Here is a 21,182-nt window from a genome sequence, read left to right on the forward strand (position 1 = left end):
CACTTGTAACTTTCTACAAAACTCAATTGCATATTGCAAAAGTATTTATATAAAGCATCTCATTCTGAGAAAGTATATTTTAATACCTATTGTTGGTTCTAAAATAAAACAAGCATATATTTTTTTGTAGATAAACCATTGGCCTAGAGTTCAGTTATTGAGTGTGTGAGACCATTTGCTGACTGAGTGTGTGCAACAAATGCTTTACACTGTCCTCTGATACTGCCTTACTGCTCGACCAAGCTACCACTTTAGAGAGTAAGGTTATATCTAACTTTAGCCTCTGCCAAACCTCTGGGGACTGTGGACTCTGTACACCCTGTACCTATTTGGGAACAGTATATACAGAGCCACTTTCTCACACTGCAGTTCTCCAATATAGGTCTGTCAAGATCATTACTCAATCTACCTTGATTTGGCACAGTATAAAATAAGTCAAGAAGTCTCCTATGAAAAGATATGCAAATCTGTTTGAATCACTTTCCCTAGTCAGGGGACCCACTAGCTGGAAGGGGCAGGGAGGACCAAAATAACTCATCGGTATAGAACACTGCATGAGCAGCTGATTTTGAGGTGGTAGAAGATAGAGTAATCCAACTGGACCTCAATAAACGGTTTCCTAATGTGCAATAGCCCCTGACCACCTCTGACGCAAAAGTGTAATCTCATACCTTTGCAGAATCAGGCATGCTTTCACCTGTTCAAGCTGAACTGACATAGGTCTTCTTGGCCAGCAGGAGTTCCTCTCTTGCAGCTGTTGAGGCTAGAGAACAGAATGACGTGTATTCATTCTTTATGGTAACTCTTCTAGCCCTCCCACTCCATACTACTTTAAAACTTCCGATGTTGCAGACGAGTTCCATCATTGTGACCCATGCTATTTTTCTCAATATTGGCTGGCTCGGCATAACAAGGGATGCCTACAGGACAGCCTAAATTGTGCCGGCAAGCTTCTACAGGGAGTCACTGGCAGATAAAGAGAAACTCAGCCCTAACCTGGCTCTTCTCTCTCACTCTCACTCTCCTTTCCCTTCTGTCCCTCTACCTGTCTCTCACTCTCTAAATACTAGTATTTATGTTGTATTCACTTCCCCGTCACAATCTTTCCGACCCTACTTCCTCTCTCCCTTCAATCAGTTCAACCCTCTTTTTTACTTTAGGAAACTCCACATCTTTTTTAAAGGCCCTTCCCATATTCACACTGCTTCTTGATAAGACATTTTTTTCCTTTCTTTGAAGGGTAGTGAAATTGATTTTCTTGAAACATGGTTGGTAAACCATCAATTCATTCCACCTTACTTTATCATTATCCTTACTTATGGAATGCATTTCATCATTAGGACAGCTGCAGTGTTTGCCGGGCAAGGTGGCGTGTGCCTGTTGTCCTAGTTACTTGGGAGGCAGAGGCTTGTGGATTGCTTGAGCCCAGGGGTTCTGGGCTGCACTCAGCTGTGTTGATCAGGTGTCCATGCTGCATTGGGCATCAATATGGTGTTCTAGAGGGAGCTCTAGAATTTCAGGTTGTGTAACGAGAGGTGCACCGACCCAGGCTGGAAACAGAGCAGGCCAAAGCTTCCATGCCCATTGGTAGCAGGACAGCACCTGTGAGCAGTACGTGTTAAACAGCCTGAGCAAAATAGTGAGACCTAGCCTCTCTTTTTTGACTCAAATGTGAAAGTTTTGATTTTTACAAGGTGTAATAAATTATTTTCCCAAAACCAAATCTTTGTTTTCCTTTTGATATTTTTCCAGGAAATATGATGAACATTTGAACTGGGCCACGCATTTCAGCATAGCAGACAATTCTCCAGAATTGAGACATATTGCAACAACAAGCTAGCAGGCGGAGAGGACTGAAAACTCAGTGCAACCTAGAATAAATGGCTGTGTGATTTTCAGCAAGGATGACTCAAATGCATTCTTCCTTTTAGAGCACCTGTAGGATTAAACTGATCTGTCAAGTACAAAAGCATCCTTCATAGAGCAACTTAGAAATGCGCTTGCTGGCCCTTCTGCTGCATTTCTACGTCCAGCTCTAATTCATTTTTTGATTAGCCCTCATTCTTTTCATATGTGAATGAGAAGGAGAAATTACAGGGCCCTTCACTCTTTGAGCGAAACATGAAAAGACTGAGGGCTGTGCAACTCCCAAACGTTGGAGCCTCTGGCCTGTCGACCCTCGAACCTGCTCCTGCTCCAACCCGGCATCTCTTGTGGCCAGCAACCTCACAAACCCTGGAGGACCTGGCTACCTTTTGACTCTAAACCCCTGGGACTCCCATGAGTAGAGGCTCTACTCAAATCTACTTCTAATCCCTGGCAGCAGCCCGGAACCGCGAACCCTTCACACTCTGCACCCACCAAGCCTGGCCTGTGCCAGAGTGAACAAAGACCACAAGGATGACCCCACGGCGACTGTGACCCCGAGTCCGGCACCCAAGGACCTCCCTCGACACTCCTGAAGAAGCCTGCAGCCTCAGAACCAGGTGCCCCCCCAACCGCGATCAACAGAGGGTAAGATTTCCCGACACCAAAAGGTACCCCTGCACCCGGCGCTCCGCGGCCCCCTGTGCCCAATCCCGGGGTACCTACCTATCCTCCAACTACCCAACTTACCTCTCGAAGTGGTGGTGGCACCTGAAGAATCTTCGTCCCCGAGCTTGCAGTCTTTTTCTAAACCAGAGATTTCCCATTCAAATCAATTGAGCGCCCAAATGCTCAAAAGCACCCTGCACCCAGCCGTCCGAGTGGCCCTGGCAGTGCAACCTCTACATCTATCTACTTCCCCACTTGCCCTGGATAAGTGACCAGGAGCCCAGCTCCCACAGCCACGTGGCCTGCTAGTCAGCAGCCACCAACCAAGGCCCCCCTACCTCTCATAGGATAACATTGGGCCTAACTCTCTCTGCACCCGGCCGCCCTTGTGCCGCTGAGGGTGAACCAACTGTACCTACCTGACCCTGGGAGACGCCTGAGTCTATGCCCAGAACCTTAACTCTGCCAGTCGAGTACTTACCTTTAAACCGATAACTCAATCTTCTCCATAGGGTAACATTGACTGGTTTTTCCTGAAATTTCTTCCAAGTGTGGACTTTTCAAAACTTAAAATATTCACCAAAAATCAGCCGAGTAACGAAAACGAAAATACTCACCTGCTATTAGGTGAGCTCCCAGTGCTGGATCTTGGTGCCCAGCACTGACTCTGAAAAATACTTACAACTGTACTTACCAGTAACCCAATTTTCTCCCGTAGGAAATCATTGACTGTTTTTCTGTAAAATTTCTTCTAAGTGTCAATTTCTGCAAACTTTAAATATTCTTTAAAAATCGTATAATTTCTGAAAACGTAATTACTTACCTGTTTTGGGTAAAGGTCCCAGTACTGAGTCTAGGCACCCAGTACTGGATTACAAAAGTAACGAGAACATACTATACCTGCAACTTGAATTTTCTGCCATAGGGAATCTTAGACTGTTTTCTATGAAATATTTTCTGTCAGCTTTTAAAATAGCAAAATATTGTCTAAAAATCATCACAGTAATTAAGTCGACTTTTATCACTTGATGCCAAGTACTGACCCAGGACTGAATCTAGGATCCAGTCCTGGAAATCCAAAAGTAATCCTAAAAGTAATCTGTTGCAAATAACTTGAAACTTCCATTGAGCTCAATGCATTATTGTGTTTAAAATGTTGTTGCCTATTGCAACCACTTGTAACTTTCTACAAAAGTCAATTGCATATCGCAAAATTATTTATATAAAGCGTCTCATTCTGAGAAAGTATATTTTAATACCTATTGTTGATTCTAAAATAAAACAAGCATATATTTTTTGTAGATAAACCATTGGCCTAGAGTTCAGTTATTGAGTGTGTGAGACCATTTGCTGACTGAGTGTGTGCAACAAATGCTTTACACTGTCCTCTGATACTGCCTTACTGCTCGACCAAGCTACCACTTTAGAGAGTAAGGTTATATCTAACTTTAGCCTCTGCCAAACCTCTGGGGACTGTGGACTCTGTACACCCTGTACCTATTTGGGAACAGTATATACAGAGCCACTTTCTCACACTGCAGTTCTCCAATATAGGTCTGTCAAGATCATTACTCAATCTACCTTGATTTGGCACAGTATAAAATAAGTCAAGAAGTCTCCTATGAAAAGATATGCAAATCTGTTCGAATCACTTTCCCTAGTCAGGGTACCCACTAGCTGGAAGGGGCAGGGAGGACCAAAATAGCTCATCGGTATAGAACACTGCATGAGCAGCTGATTTTGAGGTGGTAGAAGATAGAGTAATCCAACTGGACCACAATAAACGGTTTCCTAATGTGCAATAGCCCCTGACCACCTCTGACGCAAAAGTGTAATCTCATACTTTTGCAGAATCAGGCATGCTTTCACCTGTTCAAGCTGAACTGACATTGGTCTTCTTGGCCAGCAGGAGTTCCTCTCTTGCAGCTGTTGAGGCTAGAGAACAGAATGACGTGTATTCATTCTTTATGGTAACTCTTCTAGCCCTCCCACTCCATACCACTTTAAAACTTCCGAAGTTGCAGACGAGTTCCATCATTGTGACCCATGCTATTTTTCTCAATATTGGCTGGCTCGGCATAACAAGGGATGCCTACAGGACAGCCTAAATTGTGCCAGCAAGCTTCTACAGGGAGTCACTGGCAGATAAAGAGAAACTCAGCCCTAACCTGGCTCTTCTCTCTCACTCTCACTCTCCTTTCCCTTCTGTCCCTCTACCTGTCTCTCACTCTCTAAATACTAGTATTTATGTTGTATTCACTTCCCCGTCACAATCTTTCCGACCCTACTTCCTCTCTCCCTTCAATCAGTTCAACCCTCTTTTTTACTTTAGGAAACTCCACATCTTTTTTAAAGGCCCTTCCCATATTCACACTGCTTCTTGATAAGACATTTTTTTCCTTTCTTTGAAGGATAGTGAAATTGATTTTCTTGAAACATGGTTGGTAAACCATCAATTCATTCCACCTTACTTTATCATTATCCTTACTTATGGAATGCATTTCATCATTAGGACAGCTGCAGTGTTTGCCGGGCAAGGTGGCGTGTGCCTGTTGTCCTAGTTACTTGGGAGGCAGAGGCTTGTGGATTGCTTGAGCTCACGGGTTCTGGGCTGCACTCAGCTGTGTTGATCAGGTGTCCATGCTGCATTGGGCATCAATATGGTGTTCTAGAGGGAGCTCTAGAATTTCAGGTTGTGTAACGAGAGGTGCACTGACCCAGGCTGGAAACAGAGCAGGCCAAAGCTTCCATGCCCATTGGTAGCAGGACAGCACCTGTGAGCAGTACGTGTAAAACAGCCTGAGCAAAATAGTGAAACCTAGCCTCTCTTTTTTGACTCAAATGTGAAAGTTTTGATTTTTACATGGTGTAATAAATTATTTTCCCAAAACCAAATCTTTGTTTTCCTTTTGATATTTTTCCAGGAAATATGATGAACATTTGAACTGGGCCACGCATTCCAGCATAGCAGACAATTCTCCAGAATTGAGACATATTGCAACAACAAGCTAGCAGGCGGAGAGGACTGAAAACTCAGTGCAACCTAGAATAAATGGCTGTGTGATTTTCAGCAAGGATGACTCAAATGCATTCTTCCTTTTAGAGCACCTGTAGGATTAAACTGATCTGTCAAGTACAAAAGCATCCTTCATAGAGCAACTTAGAAATGCGCTTGCTGGCCCTTCTGCTGCATTTCTACGTCCAGCTCTAATTCATTTTTTGATTAGCCCTCATTCTTTTCATATGTGAATGAGAAGGAGAAATTACAGGGCCCTTCACTCTTTGAGCGAAACATGAAAAGACTGAGGGCTGTGCAACTCCCAAACGTTGGAGCCTCTGGCCTGTCGACCCTCGAACCTGCTCCTGCTCCAACCCGGCATCTCTTGTGGCCAGCAACCTCACAAACCCTGGAGGACCTGGCTACCTTTTGACTCTAAACCCCTGGGACTCCCATGAGTAGAGGCTCTACTCAAATCTACTTCTAATCCCTGGCAGCAGCCCGGAACTGCGAACCCTTCACACTCTGCACCCACCAAGCCTGGCCTGTGCCAGAGTGAACAAAGACCACAAGGATGACCCCACGGCGACTGTGACCCCGAGTCCGGCACCCAAGGACCTCCCTCGACACTCCTGAAGAAGCCTGCAGCCTCAGAACCAGGTGCCCCCCCAACCGCGATCAACAGAGGGTAAGATTTCCCGACACCAAAAGGTACCCCTGCACCCGGCGCTCCGCGGCCCCCTGTGCCCAATCCCGGGGTACCTACCTATCCTCCAACTACCCAACTTACCTCTCGAAGTGGTGGTGGCACCTGAAGAATCTTCGTCCCCGAGCTTGCAGTCTTTTTCTAAACCAGAGATTTCCCATTCAAATCAATTGAGCGCCCGAATGCTCAAAAGCACCCTGCACCCAGCCGTCCGAGTGGCCCTGGCAGTGCAACCTCTACATCTATCTACTTCCCCACTTGCCCTGGATAAGTGACCAGGAGCCCAGCTCCCACAGCCACGTGGCCTGCTAGTCAGCAGCCACCAACCAAGGCCCCCCTACCTCTCATAGGATAACATTGGGCCTAACTCTCTCTGCACCCGGCCGCCCTTGTGCCGCTGAGGGTGAACCAACTGTACCTACCTGACCCTGGGAGACGCCTGAGTCTATGCCCAGAACCTTAACTCTGCCAGTCGAGTACTTACCTTTAAACCGATAACTCAATCTTCTCCATAGGGTAACATTGACTGGTTTTTCCTGAAATTTCTTCCAAGTGTGGACTTTTCAAAACTTAAAATATTCACCAAAAATCAGCCGAGTAACGAAAACGAAAATACTCACCTGCTATTAGGTGAGCTCCCAGTGCTGGATCTTGGTGCCCAGCACTGACTCTGAAAAATACTTACAACTGTACTTACCAGTAACCCAATTTTCTCCCGTAGGAAATCATTGACTGTTTTTCTGTAAAATTTCTTCTAAGTGTCAATTTCTGCAAACTTTAAATATTCTTTAAAAATCGTATAATTTCTGAAAACGTAATTACTTACCTGTTTTGGATAAAGGTCCCAGTACTGAGTCTAGGCACCCAGTACTGGATTACAAAAGTAACGAGAACATACTATACCTGCAACTTGAATTTTCTGCCATAGGGAATCTTAGACTGTTTTCTATGAAATATTTTCTGTCAGCTTTTAAAATAGCAAAATATTGTCTAAAAATCATCACAGTAATTAAGTCGACTTTTATCACTTGATTCCAAGTACTGACCCAGGACTGAATCTAGGATCACGTCCTGGAAATCCAAAAGTAATCCTAAAAGTAATCTGTTGCAAATAAATTGAAACTTCCATTGAGCTCAATGCATTATTGTGTTTAAAATGTTGTTGCCTATTGCAACCACTTGTAACTTTCTACAAAAGTCAATTGCATATTGCAAAAGTATTTATAAAGCATCTCATTCTGAGAAAGTATATTTTAATACCTATTGTTGGTTCTAAAATAAAACAAGCATATATTTTTTGTAGATAAACCATTGGCCTAGAGTTCAGTTATTGAGTGTGTGAGACCTTTTTGCTGACTGAGTGTGTGCAACAAATGCTTTACACTGTCCTCTGATACTGCCTTACTGCTCGACCAAGCTACCACTTTAGAGAGTAAGGTTATATCTAACTTTAGCCTCTGCCAAACCTCTGGGGACTGTGGACTCTGTACACCCTGTACCTATTTGGGAACAGTATATACAGAGCCACTTTCTCACACTGCAGTTCTCCAATATAGGTCTGTCAAGATCATTACTCAATCTACCTTGATTTGGCACAGTATAAAATAAGTCAAGAAGTCTCCTATGAAAAGATATGCAAATCTGTTCGAATCACTTTCCCTAGTCAGGGGACCCACTAGCTGGAAGGGGCAGGGAGGACCAAAATAGCTCATCGGTATAGAACACTGCATGAGCAGCTGATTGTGAGGTGGTAGAAGATAGAGTAATCCAACTGGACCTCAATAAACGGTTTCCTAATGTGCAATAGCCCCTGACCACCTCTGACGCAAAAGTGTAATCTCATACCTTTGCAGAATCAGGCATGCTTTCACCTGTTCAAGCTGAACTGACATTGGTCTTCTTGGCCAGCAGGAGTTCCTCTCTTGCAGCTGTTGAGGCTAGAGAACAGAATGACGTGTATTCATTCTTTATGGTAACTCTTCTAGCCCTCCCACTCCATACCACTTTAAAACTTCCGAAGTTGCAGACGAGTTCCATCATTGTGACCCATGCTATTTTTCTCAATATTGGCTGGCTCGGCATAACAAGGGATGCCTACAGGACAGCCTAAATTGTGCCAGCAAGCTTCTACAGGGAGTCACTGGCAGATAAAGAGAAACTCAGCCCTAACCTGGCTCTTCTCTCTCACTCTCACTCTCCTTTCCCTTCTGTCCCTCTACCTGTCTCTCACTCTCTAAATACTAGTATTTATGTTGTATTCACTTCCCCGTCACAATCTTTCCGACCCTGCTTCCTCTCTCCCTTCAATCAGTTCAACCCTCTTTTTTACTTTAGGAAACTCCACATCTTTTTTAAAGGCCCTTCCCATATTCACACTGCTTCTTGATAAGACATTTTTTTCCTTTCTTTGAAGGATAGTGAAATAGATTTTCTTGAAACATGGTTGGTAAACCATCAATTCATTCCACCTTACTTTATCATTATCCTTACTTATGGAATGCATTTCATCATTAGGACAGCTGCAGTGTTTGCCGGGCAAGGTGGCGTGTGCCTGTTGTCCTAGTTACATGGGAGACAGAGGCTTGTGGATTGCTTGAGCCCAGGGGTTCTGGGCTGCACTCAGCTGTGTTGATCAGGTGTCCATGCTGCATTGGGCATCAATATGGTGTTCTAGAGGGAGCTCTAGAATTTCAGGTTGTGTAACGAGAGGTGCACCGACCCAGGCTGGAAATAGAGCAGGCCAAAGCTTCCATGCCCATTGGTAGCAGGACAGCACCTGTGAGCAGTACGTGTTAAACAGCCTGAGCAAAATAGTGAGACCTAGCCTTTCTTTTTTGACTCAAATGTGAAAGTTTTGATTTTTACAAGGTGTAATAAATTATGTTCCCAAAACCAAATCTTTGTTTTCCTTTTGATATTTTTCCAGGAAATATGATGAACATTTGAACTGGGCCACGCATTTCAGCATAGCAGACAATTCTCCAGAATTGAGACATATTGCAACAACAAGCTAGCAGGCGGAGAGGACTGAAAACTCAGTGCAACCTAGAATAAATGGCTGTGTGATTTTCAGCAAGGATGACTCAAATGCATTCTTCCTTTTAGAGCACCTGTAGGATTAAACTGATCTGTCAAGTACAAAAGCATCCTTCATAGAGCAACTTAGAAATGCGCTTGCTGGCCCTTCTGCTGCATTTCTACGTCCAGCTCTAATTCATTTTTTGATTAGCCCTCATTCTTTTCATATGTGAATGAGAAGGAGAAATTACAGGGCCCTTCACTCTTTGAGCGAAACATGAAAAGACTGAGGGCTGTGCAACTCCCAAACGTTGGAGCCTCTGGCCTGTCGACCCTCGAACCTGCTCCTGCTCCAACCCGGCATCTCTTGTGGCCAGCAACCTCACAAACCCTGGAGGACCTGGCTACCTTTTGACTCTAAACCCCTGGGACTCCCATGAGTAGAGGCTCTACTCAAATCTACTTCTAATCCCTGGCAGCAGCCCGGAACCGCGAACCCTTCACACTCTGCACCCACCAAGCCTGGCCTGTGCCAGAGTGAACAAAGACCACAAGGATGACCCCACGGCGACTGTGACCCCGAGTCCGGCACCCAAGGACCTCCCTCGACACTCCTGAAGAAGCCTGCAGCCTCAGAACCAGGTGCCCCCCCAACCGCGATCAACAGAGGGTAAGATTTCCCGACACCAAAAGGTACCCCTGCACCCGGCGCTCCGCGGCCCCCTGTGCCCAATCCCGGGGTACCTACCTATCCTCCAACTACCCAAATTACCTCTCGAAGTGGTGGTGGCACCTGAAGAATCTTCGTCCCCGAGCTTGCAGTCTTTTTCTAAACCAGAGATTTCCCATTCAAATCAATTGAGCGCCCGAATGCTCAAAAGCACCCTGCACCCAGCCGTCCGAGTGGCCCTGGCAGTGCAACCTCTACATCTATCTACTTCCCCACTTGCCCTGGATAAGTGACCAGGAGCCCAGCTCCCACAGCCACGTGGCCTGCTAGTCAGCAGCCACCAACCAAGGCCCCCCTACCTCTCATAGGATAACATTGGGCCTAACTCTCTCTGCACCCGGCCGCCCTTGTGCCGCTGAGGGTGAACCAACTGTACCTACCTGACCCTGGGAGACGCCTGAGTCTATGCCCAGAACCTTAACTCTGCCAGTCGAGTACTTACCTTTAAACCGATAACTCAATCTTCTCCATAGGGTAACATTGACTGGTTTTTCCTGAAATTTCTTCCAAGTGTGGACTTTTCAAAACTTAAAATATTCACCAAAAATCAGCCGAGTAACGAAAACGAAAATACTCACCTGCTATTAGGTGAGCTCCCAGTGCTGGATCTTGGTGCCCAGCACTGACTCTGAAAAATACTTACAACTGTACTTACCAGTAACCCAATTTTCTCCCGTAGGAAATCATTGACTGTTTTTCTGTGAAATTTCTTCTAAGTGTCAATTTTCTGCAAACTTTAAATATTCTTTAAAAATCGTATAATTTCTGAAAACGTAATTACTTACCTGTTTTGGATAAAGGTCCCAGTACTGAGTCTAGGCACCCAGTACTGGATTACAAAAGTAACGAGAACATACTATACCTGCAACTTGAATTTTCTGCCATAGGGAATCTTAGACTGTTTTCTATGAAATATTTTCTGTCAGCTTTTAAAATAGCAAAATATTGTCTAAAAATCATCACAGTAATTAAGTCGACTTTTATCACTTGATTCCAAGTACTGACCCAGGACTGAATCTAGGATCACGTCCTGGAAATCCAAAAGTAATCCTAAAAGTAATCTGTTGCAAATAAATTGAAACTTCCATTGAGCTCAATGCATTATTGTGTTTAAAATGTTGTTGCCTATTGCAACCACTTGTAACTTTCTACAAAAGTCAATTGCATATTGCAAAAGTATTTATATAAAGCATCTCATTCTGAGAAAGTATATTTTAATACCTATTGTTGGTTCTAAAATAAAACAAGCATATATTTTTTGTAGATAAACCATTGGCCTAGAGTTCAGTTATTGAGTGTGTGAGACCATTTGCTGACTGAGTGTGTGCAACAAATGCTTTACACTGTCCTCTGATACTGCCTTACTGCTCGACCAAGCTACCACTTTAGAGAGTAAGGTTATATCTAACTTTAGCCTCTGCCAAACCTCTGGGGACTGTGGACTCTGTACACCCTGTACCTATTTGGGAACAGTATATACAGAGCCACTTTCTCACACTGCAGTTCTCCAATATAGGTCTGTCAAGATCATTACTCAATCTACCTTGATTTGGCACAGTATAAAATAAGTCAAGAAGTCTCCTATGAAAAGATATGCAAATCTGTTCGAATCACTTTCCCTAGTCAGGGGACCCACTAGCTGGAAGGGGCAGGGAGGACCAAAATAGCTCATCGGTATAGAACACTGCATGAGCAGCTGATTTTGAGGTGGTAGAAGATAGAGTAATCCAACTGGACCTCAATAAACGGTTTCCTAATGTGCAATAGCCCCTGACCACCTCTGACGCAAAAGTGTAATCTCATACCTTTGCAGAATCAGGCATGCTTTCACCTGTTCAAGCTGAACTGACATTGGTCTTCTTGGCCAGCAGGAGTTCCTCTCTTGCAGCTGTTGAGGCTAGAGAACAGAATGACGTGTATTCATTCTTTATGGTAACTCTTCTAGCCCTCCCACTCCATACCACTTTAAAACTTCCGAAGTTGCAGACGAGTTCCATCATTGTGACCCATGCTATTTTTCTCAATATTGGCTGGCTCGGCATAACAAGGGATGCCTACAGGACAGCCTAAATTGTGCCAGCAAGCTTCTACAGGGAGTCACTGGCAGATAAAGAGAAACTCAGCCCTAACCTGGCTCTTCTCTCTCACTCTCACTCTCCTTTCCCTTCTGTCCCTCGACCTGTCTCTCACTCTCTAAATACTAGTATTTATGTTGTATTCACTTCCCCGTCACAATCTTTCCGACCCTGCTTCCTCTCTCCCTTCAATCAGTTCAACCCTCTTTTTTACTTTAGGAAACTCCACATCTTTTTTAAAGGCCCTTCCCATATTCACACTGCTTCTTGATAAGACATTTTTTTCCTTTCTTTGAAGGATAGTGAAATAGATTTTCTTGAAACATGGTTGGTAAACCATCAATTCATTCCACCTTACTTTATCATTATCCTTACTTATGGAATGCATTTCATCATTAGGACAGCTGCAGTGTTTGCCGGGCTAGGTGGCGTGTGCCTGTTGTCCTAGTTACTTGGGAGGCAGAGGCTTGTGGATTGCTTGAGCCCAGGGGTTCTGGGCTGCACTCAGCTGTGTTGATCAGGTGTCCATGCTGCATTGGGCATCAATATGGTGTTCTAGAGGGAGCTCTAGAATTTCAGGTTGTGTAACGAGAGGTGCACCGACCCAGGCTGGAAACAGAGCAGGCCAAAGCTTCCATGCCCATTGGTAGCAGGACAGCACCTGTGAGCAGTACGTGTTAAACAGCCTGAGCAAAATAGTGAGACCTAGCCTCTCTTTTTTGACTCAAATGTGAAAGTTTTGATTTTTACAAGGTGTAATAAATTATTTTCCCAAAACCAAATCTTTGTTTTCCTTTTGATATTTTTCCAGGAAATATGATGAACATTTGAACTGGGCCACGCATTTCAGCATAGCAGACAATTCTCCAGAATTGAGACATATTGCAACAACAAGCTAGCAGGCGGAGAGGACTGAAAACTCAGTGCAACCTAGAATAAATGGCTGTGTGATTTTCAGCAAGGATGACTCAAATGCATTCTTCCTTTTAGAGCACCTGTAGGATTAAACTGATCTGTCAAGTACAAAAGCATCCTTCATAGAGCAACTTAGAAATGCGCTTGCTGGCCCTTCTGCTGCATTTCTACGTCCAGTTCTAATTCATTTTTTGATTAGCCCTCATTCTTTTCATATGTGAATGAGAAGGAGAAATTACAGGGCCCTTCACTCTTTGAGCGAAACATGAAAAGACTGAGGGCTGTGCAACTCCCAAACGTTGGAGCCTCTGGCCTGTCGACCCTCGAACCTGCTCCTGCTCCAACCCGGCATCTCTTGTGGCCAGCAACCTCACAAACCCTGGAGGACCTGGCTACCTTTTGACTCTAAACCCCTGGGACTCCCATGAGTAGAGGCTCTACTCAAATCTACTTCTAATCCCTGGCAGCAGCCCGGAACCGCGAACCCTTCACACTCTGCACCCACCAAGCCTGGCCTGTGCCAGAGTGAACAAAGACCACAAGGATGACCCCACGGCGACTGTGACCCCGAGTCCGGCACCCAAGGACCTCCCTCGACACTCCTGAAGAAGCCTGCAGCCTCAGAACCAGGTGCCCCCCCAACCGCGATCAACAGAGGGTAAGATTTCCCGACACCAAAAGGTACCCCTGCACCCGGCGCTCCGCGGCCCCCTGTGCCCAATCCCGGGGTACCTACCTATCCTCCAACTACCCAAATTACCTCTCGAAGTGGTGGTGGCACCTGAAGAATCTTCGTCCCCGAGCTTGCAGTCTTTTTCTAAACCAGAGATTTCCCATTCAAATCAATTGAGCGCCCGAATGCTCAAAAGCACCCTGCACCCAGCCGTCCGAGTGGCCCTGGCAGTGCAACCTCTACATCTATCTACTTCCCCACTTGCCCTGGATAAGTGACCAGGAGCCCAGCTCCCACAGCCACGTGGCCTGCTAGTCAGCAGCCACCAACCAAGGCCCCCCTACCTCTCATAGGATAACATTGGGCCTAACTCTCTCTGCACCCGGCCGCCCTTGTGCCGCTGAGGGTGAACCAACTGTACCTACCTGACCCTGGGAGACGCCTGAGTCTATGCCCAGAACCTTAACTCTGCCAGTCGAGTACTTACCTTTAAACCGATAACTCAATCTTCTCCATAGGGTAACATTGACTGGTTTTTCCTGAAATTTCTTCCAAGTGTGGACTTTTCAAAACTTAAAATATTCACCAAAAATCAGCCGAGTAACGAAAACGAAAATACTCACCTGCTATTAGGTGAGCTCCCAGTGCTGGATCTTGGTGCCCAGCACTGACTCTGAAAAATACTTACAACTGTACTTACCAGTAACCCAATTTTCTCCCGTAGGAAATCATTGACTGTTTTTCTGTGAAATTTCTTCTAAGTGTCAATTTTCTGCAAACTTTAAATATTCTTTAAAAATCGTATAATTTCTGAAAACGTAATTACTTACCTGTTTTGGATAAAGGTCCCAGTACTGAGTCTAGGCACCCAGTACTGGATTACAAAAGTAACGAGAACATACTATACCTGCAACTTGAATTTTCTGCCATAGGGAATCTTAGACTGTTTTCTATGAAATATTTTCTGTCAGCTTTTAAAATAGCAAAATATTGTCTAAAAATCATCACAGTAATTAAGTCGACTTTTATCACTTGATTCCAAGTACTGACCCAGGACTGAATCTAGGATCACGTCCTGGAAATCCAAAAGTAATCCTAAAAGTAATCTGTTGCAAATAAATTGAAACTTCCATTGAGCTCAATGCATTATTGTGTTTAAAATGTTGTTGCCTATTGCAACCACTTGTAACTTTCTACAAAAGTCAATTGCATATTGCAAAAGTATTTATATAAAGCATCTCATTCTGAGAAAGTATATTTTAATACCTATTGTTGGTTCTAAAATAAAACAAGCATATATTTTTTGTAGATAAACCATTGGCCTAGAGTTCAGTTATTGAGTGTGTGAGACCATTTGCTGACTGAGTGTGTGCAACAAATGCTTTACACTGTCCTCTGATACTGCCTTACTGCTCGACCAAGCTACCACTTTAGAGAGTAAGGTTATATCTAACTTTAGCCTCTGCCAAACCTCTGGGGACTGTGGACTCTGTACACCCTGTACCTATTTGGGAACAGTATATACAGAGCCACTTTCTCACACTGCAGTTCTCCAATATAGGTCTGTCAAGATCATTACTCAATCTACCTTGATTTGGCACAGTATAAAATAAGTCAAGAAGTCTCCTATGAAAAGATATGCAAATCTGTTCGAATCACTTTCCCTAGTCAGGGGACCCACTAGCTGGAAGGGGCAGGGAGGACCAAAATAGCTCATCGGTATAGAACACTGCATGAGCAGCTGATTTTGAGGTGGTAGAAGATAGAGTAATCCAACTGGACCTCAATAAACGGTTTCCTAATGTGCAATAGCCCCTGACCACCTCTGACGCAAAAGTGTAATCTCATACCTTTGCAGAATCAGGCATGCTTTCACCTGTTCAAGCTGAACTGACATTGGTCTTCTTGGCCAGCAGGAGTTCCTCTCTTGCAGCTGTTGAGGCTAGAGAACAGAATGACGTGTATTCATTCTTTATGGTAACTCTTCTAGCCCTCCCACTCCATACCACTTTAAAACTTCCGAAGTTGCAGACGAGTTCCATCATTGTGACCCATGCTATTTTTCTCAATATTGGCTGGCTCGGCATAACAAGGGATGCCTACAGGACAGCCTAAATTGTGCCAGCAAGCTTCTACAGGGAGTCACTGGCAGATAAAGAGAAACTCAGCCCTAACCTGGCTCTTCTCTCTCACTCTCACTCTCCTTTCCCTTCTGTCCCTCGACCTGTCTCTCACTCTCTAAATACTAGTATTTATGTTGTATTCACTTCCCCGTCACAATCTTTCCGACCCTGCTTCCTCTCTCCCTTCAATCAGTTCAACCCTCTTTTTTACTTTAGGAAACTCCACATCTTTTTTAAAGCCCCTTCCCATATTCACACTGCTTCTTGATAAGACATTTTTTTCCTTTCTTTGAAGGATAGTGAAATAGATTTTCTTGAAACATGGTTGGTAAACCATCAATTCATTCCACCTTACTTTATCATTATCCTTACTTATGGAATGCATTTCATCATTAGGACAGCTGCAGTGTTTGCCGGGCAAGGTGGCGTGTGCCTGTTGTCCTAGTTACTTGGGAGGCAGAGGCTTGTGGATTGCTTGAGCCCAGGGGTTCTGGGCTGCACTCAGCTGTGTTGATCAGGTGTCCATGCTGCATTGGGCATCAATATGGTGTTCTAGAGGGAGCTCTAGAATTTCAGGTTGTGTAACGAGAGGTGCACCGACCCAGGCTGGAAACAGAGCAGGCCAAAGCTTCCATGCCCATTGGTAGCAGGACAGCACCCGTGAGCAGTACGTGTTAAACAGCCTGAGCAAAATAGTGAGACCTAGCCTCTCTTTTTTGACTCAAATGTGAAAGTTTTGATTTTTACAAGGTGTAATAAATTATTTTCCCAAAACCAAATCTTTGTTTTCCTTTTGATATTTTTCCAGGAAATATGATGAACATTTGAACTGGGCCACGCATTTCAGCATAGCAGACAATTCTCCAGAATTGAGACATATTGCAACAACAAGCTAGCAGGCGGAGAGGACTGAAAACTCAGTGCAACCTAGAATAAATGGCTGTGTGATTTTCAGCAAGGATGACTCAAATGCATTCTTCCTTTTAGAGCACCTGTAGGATTAAACTGATCTGTCAAGTACAAAAGCATCCTTCATAGAGCAACTTAGAAATGCGCTTGCTGGCCCTTCTGCTGCATTTCTACGTCCAGCTCTAATTCATTTTTTGATTAGCCCTCATTCTTTTCATATGTGAATGAGAAGGAGAAATTACAGGGCCCTTCACTCTTTGAGCGAAACATGAAAAGACTGAGGGCTGTGCAACTCCCAAACGTTGGAGCCTCTGGCCTGTCGACCCTCGAACCTGCTCCTGCTCCAACCCGGCATCTCTTGTGGCCAGCAACCTCACAAACCCTGGAGGACCTGGCTACCTTTTGACTCTAAACCCCTGGGACTCCCATGAGTAGAGGCTCTACTCAAATCTACTTCTAATCCCTGGCAGCAGCCCGGAACCGCGAACCCTTCACACTCTGCACCCACCAAGCCTGGCCTGTGCCAGAGTGAACAAAGACCACAAGGATGACCCCACGGCGACTGTGACCCCGAGTCCGGCACCCAAGGACCTCCCTCGACACTCCTGAAGAAGCCTGCAGCCTCAGAACCAGGTGCCCCCCCAACCGCGATCAACAGAGGGTAAGATTTCCCGACACCAAAAGGTACCCCTGCACCCGGCGCTCCGCGGCCCCCTGTGCCCAATCCCGGGGTACCTACCTATCCTCCAACTACCCAACTTACCTCTCGAAGTGGTGGTGGCACCTGAAGAATCTTCGTCCCCGAGCTTGCAGTCTTTTTCTAAACCAGAGATTTCCCATTCAAATCAATTGAGCGCCCAAATGCTCAAAAGCACCCTGCACCCAGCCGTCCGAGTGGCCCTGGCAGTGCAACCTCTACATCTATCTACTTCCCCACTTGCCCTGGATAAGTGACCAGGAGCCCAGCTCCCACAGCCACGTGGCCTGCTAGTTAGCAGCCACCAACCAAGGCCCCCCTACCTCTCATAGGATAACATTGGGCCTAACTCTCTCTGCACCCGGCCGCCCTTGTGCCGCTGAGGGTGAACCAACTGTACCTACCTGACCCTGGGAGACGCCTGAGTCTATGCCCAGAACCTTAACTCTGCCAGTCGAGTACTTACCTTTAAACCGATAACTCAATCTTCTCCATAGGGTAACATTGACTGGTTTTTCCTGAAATTTCTTCCAAGTGTGGACTTTTCAAAACTTAAAATATTCACCAAAAATCAGCCGAGTAACGAAAACGAAAATACTCACCTGCTATTAGGTGAGCTCCCAGTGCTGGATCTTGGTGCCCAGCACTGACTCTGAAAAATACTTACAACTGTACTTACCAGTAACCCAATTTTCTCCCGTAGGAAATCATTGACTGTTTTTCTGTAAAATTTCTTCTAAGTGTCAATTTCTGCAAACTTTAAATATTCTTTAAAAATCGTATAATTTCTGAAAACGTAATTACTTACCTGTTTTGGGTAAAGGTCCCAGTACTGAGTCTAGGCACCCAGTACTGGATTACAAAAGTAACGAGAACATACTATACCTGCAACTTGAATTTTCTGCCATAGGGAATCTTAGACTGTTTTCTATGAAATATTTTCTGTCAGCTTTTAAAATAGCAAAATATTGTCTAAAAATCATCACAGTAATTAAGTCGACTTTTATCACTTGATGCCAAGTACTGACCCAGGACTGAATCTAGGATCCAGTCCTGGAAATCCAAAAGTAATCCTAAAAGTAATCTGTTGCAAATAACTTGAAACTTCCATTGAGCTCAATGCATTATTGTGTTTAAAATGTTGTTGCCTATTGCAACCACTTGTAACTTTCTACAAAAGTCAATTGCATATTGCAAAAGTATTTATATAAAGCGTCTCATTCTGAGAAAGTATATTTTAATACCTATTGTTGATTCTAAAATAAAACAAGCATATATTTTTTGTAGATAAACCATTGGCCTAGAGTTCAGTTATTGAGTGTGTGAGACCATTTGCTGACTGAGTGTGTGCAACAAATGCTTTACACTGTCCTCTGATACTGCCTTACTGCTCGACCAAGCTACCACTTTAGAGAGTAAGGTTATATCTAACTTTAGCCTCTGCCAAACCTCTGGGGACTGTGGACTCTGTACACCCTGTACCTATTTGGGAACAGTATATACAGAGCCACTTTCTCACACTGCAGTTCTCCAATATAGGTCTGTCAAGATCATTACTCAATCTACCTTGATTTGGCACAGTATAAAATAAGTCAAGAAGTCTCCTATGAAAAGATATGCAAATCTGTTCGAATCACTTTCCCTAGTCAGGGTACCCACTAGCTGGAAGGGGCAGGGAGGACCAAAATAGCTCATCGGTATAGAACACTGCATGAGCAGCTGATTTTGAGGTGGTAGAAGATAGAGTAATCCAACTGGACCACAATAAACGGTTTCCTAATGTGCAATAGCCCCTGACCACCTCTGACGCAAAAGTGTAATCTCATACTTTTGCAGAATCAGGCATGCTTTCACCTGTTCAAGCTGAACTGACATTGGTCTTCTTGGCCAGCAGGAGTTCCTCTCTTGCAGCTGTTGAGGCTAGAGAACAGAATGACGTGTATTCATTCTTTATGGTAACTCTTCTAGCCCTCCCACTCCATACCACTTTAAAACTTCCGAAGTTGCAGACGAGTTCCATCATTGTGACCCATGCTATTTTTCTCAATATTGGCTGGCTCGGCATAACAAGGGATGCCTACAGGACAGCCTAAATTGTGCCAGCAAGCTTCTACAGGGAGTCACTGGCAGATAAAGAGAAACTCAGCCCTAACCTGGCTCTTCTCTCTCACTCTCACTCTCCTTTCCCTTCTGTCCCTCTACCTGTCTCTCACTCTCTAAATACTAGTATTTATGTTGTATTCACTTCCCCGTCACAATCTTTCCGACCCTACTTCCTCTCTCCCTTCAATCAGTTCAACCCTCTTTTTTACTTTAGGAAACTCCACATCTTTTTTAAAGGCCCTTCCCATATTCACACTGCTTCTTGATAAGACATTTTTTTCCTTTCTTTGAAGGATAGTGAAATTGATTTTCTTGAAACATGGTTGGTAAACCATCAATTCATTCCACCTTACTTTATCATTATCCTTACTTATGGAATGCATTTCATCATTAGGACAGCTGCAGTGTTTGCCGGGCAAGGTGGCGTGTGCCTGTTGTCCTAGTTACTTGGGAGGCAGAGGCTTGTGGATTGCTTGAGCTCACGGGTTCTGGGCTGCACTCAGCTGTGTTGATCAGGTGTCCATGCTGCATTGGGCATCAATATGGTGTTCTAGAGGGAGCTCTAGAATTTCAGGTTGTGTAACGAGAGGTGCACTGACCCAGGCTGGAAACAGAGCAGGCCAAAGCTTCCATGCCCATTGGTAGCAGGACAGCACCTGTGAGCAGTACGTGTAAAACAGCCTGAGCAAAATAGTGAGACCTAGCCTCTCTTTTTTGACTCAAATGTGAAAGTTTTGATTTTTACATGGTGTAATAAATTATTTTCCCAAAACCAAATCTTTGTTTTCCTTTTGATATTTTTCCAGGAAATATGATGAACATTTGAACTGGGCCACGCATTTCAGCATAGCAGACAATTCTCCAGAATTGAGACATATTGCAACAACAAGCTAGCAGGCGGAGAGGACTGAAAACTCAGTGCAACCTAGAATAAATGGCTGTGTGATTTTCAGCAAGGATGACTCAAATGCATTCTTCCTTTTAGAGCACCTGTAGGATTAAACTGATCTGTCAAGTACAAAAGCATCCTTCATAGAGCAACTTAGAAATGCGCTTGCTGGCCCTTCTGCTGCATTTCTACGTCCAGCTCTAATTCATTTTTTGATTAGCCCTCATTCTTTTCATATGTGAATGAGAAGGAGAAATTACAGGGCCCTTCACTCTTTGAGCGAAACATGAAAAGACTGAGGGCTGTGCAACTCCCAAACGTTGGAGCCTCTGGCCTGTCGACCCTCGAACCTGCTCCTGCTCCAACCCGGCATCTCTTGTGGCCAGCAACCTCACAAACCCTGGAGGACCTGGCTACCTTTTGACTCTAAACCCCTGGGACTCCCATGAGTAGAGGCTCTACTCAAATCTACTTCTAATCCCTGGCAGCAGCCCGGAACCGCGAACCCTTCACACTCTGCACCCACCAAGCCTGGCCTGTGCCAGAGTGAACAAAGACCACAAGGATGACCCCACGGCGACTGTGACCCCGAGTCCGGCACCCAAGGACCTCCCTCGACACTCCTGAAGAAGCCTGCAGCCTCAGAACCAGGTGCCCCCCCAACCGCGATCAACAGAGGGTAAGATTTCCCGACACCAAAAGGTACCCCTGCACCCGGCGCTCCGCGGCCCCCTGTGCCCAATCCCGGGGTACCTACCTATCCTCCAACTACCCAACTTACCTCTCGAAGTGGTGGTGGCACCTGAAGAAT

At 44.8% G+C, this 21,182-nt stretch overlaps 6 non-coding genes across 6 annotated transcripts; all 6 read left to right on the plus strand.

Moving 5' to 3' along the window:
* Positions 1-1,356: 1,356 nt before the first annotated feature.
* Positions 1,357-1,656, plus strand: LOC146854523 (signal recognition particle RNA). Its single transcript, XR_014959283.1, has one exon.
* Positions 1,657-5,063: 3,407 nt separating this feature from the next.
* LOC146854524 (signal recognition particle RNA) lies at positions 5,064-5,363 on the plus strand. The gene has a single exon (XR_014981600.1).
* A 3,406-nt stretch (positions 5,364-8,769) lies between these two features.
* On the plus strand, positions 8,770-9,069 carry LOC146854525 (signal recognition particle RNA). The gene has a single exon (XR_014981725.1).
* A 3,408-nt stretch (positions 9,070-12,477) lies between these two features.
* LOC146854526 (signal recognition particle RNA) lies at positions 12,478-12,777 on the plus strand. Its single transcript, XR_014981585.1, has one exon.
* A 3,408-nt stretch (positions 12,778-16,185) lies between these two features.
* On the plus strand, positions 16,186-16,485 carry LOC146854527 (signal recognition particle RNA). Its single transcript, XR_014981581.1, has one exon.
* Positions 16,486-19,892: 3,407 nt separating this feature from the next.
* On the plus strand, positions 19,893-20,192 carry LOC146854528 (signal recognition particle RNA). Its single transcript, XR_014959347.1, has one exon.
* Positions 20,193-21,182: the final 990 nt, after the last annotated feature.

This window comes from Triturus cristatus, chromosome 4_1 (assembly GCF_964204655.1).
Source record: "Triturus cristatus chromosome 4_1, aTriCri1.1, whole genome shotgun sequence".
NCBI lineage: Eukaryota > Metazoa > Chordata > Amphibia > Caudata > Salamandridae > Triturus > Triturus cristatus.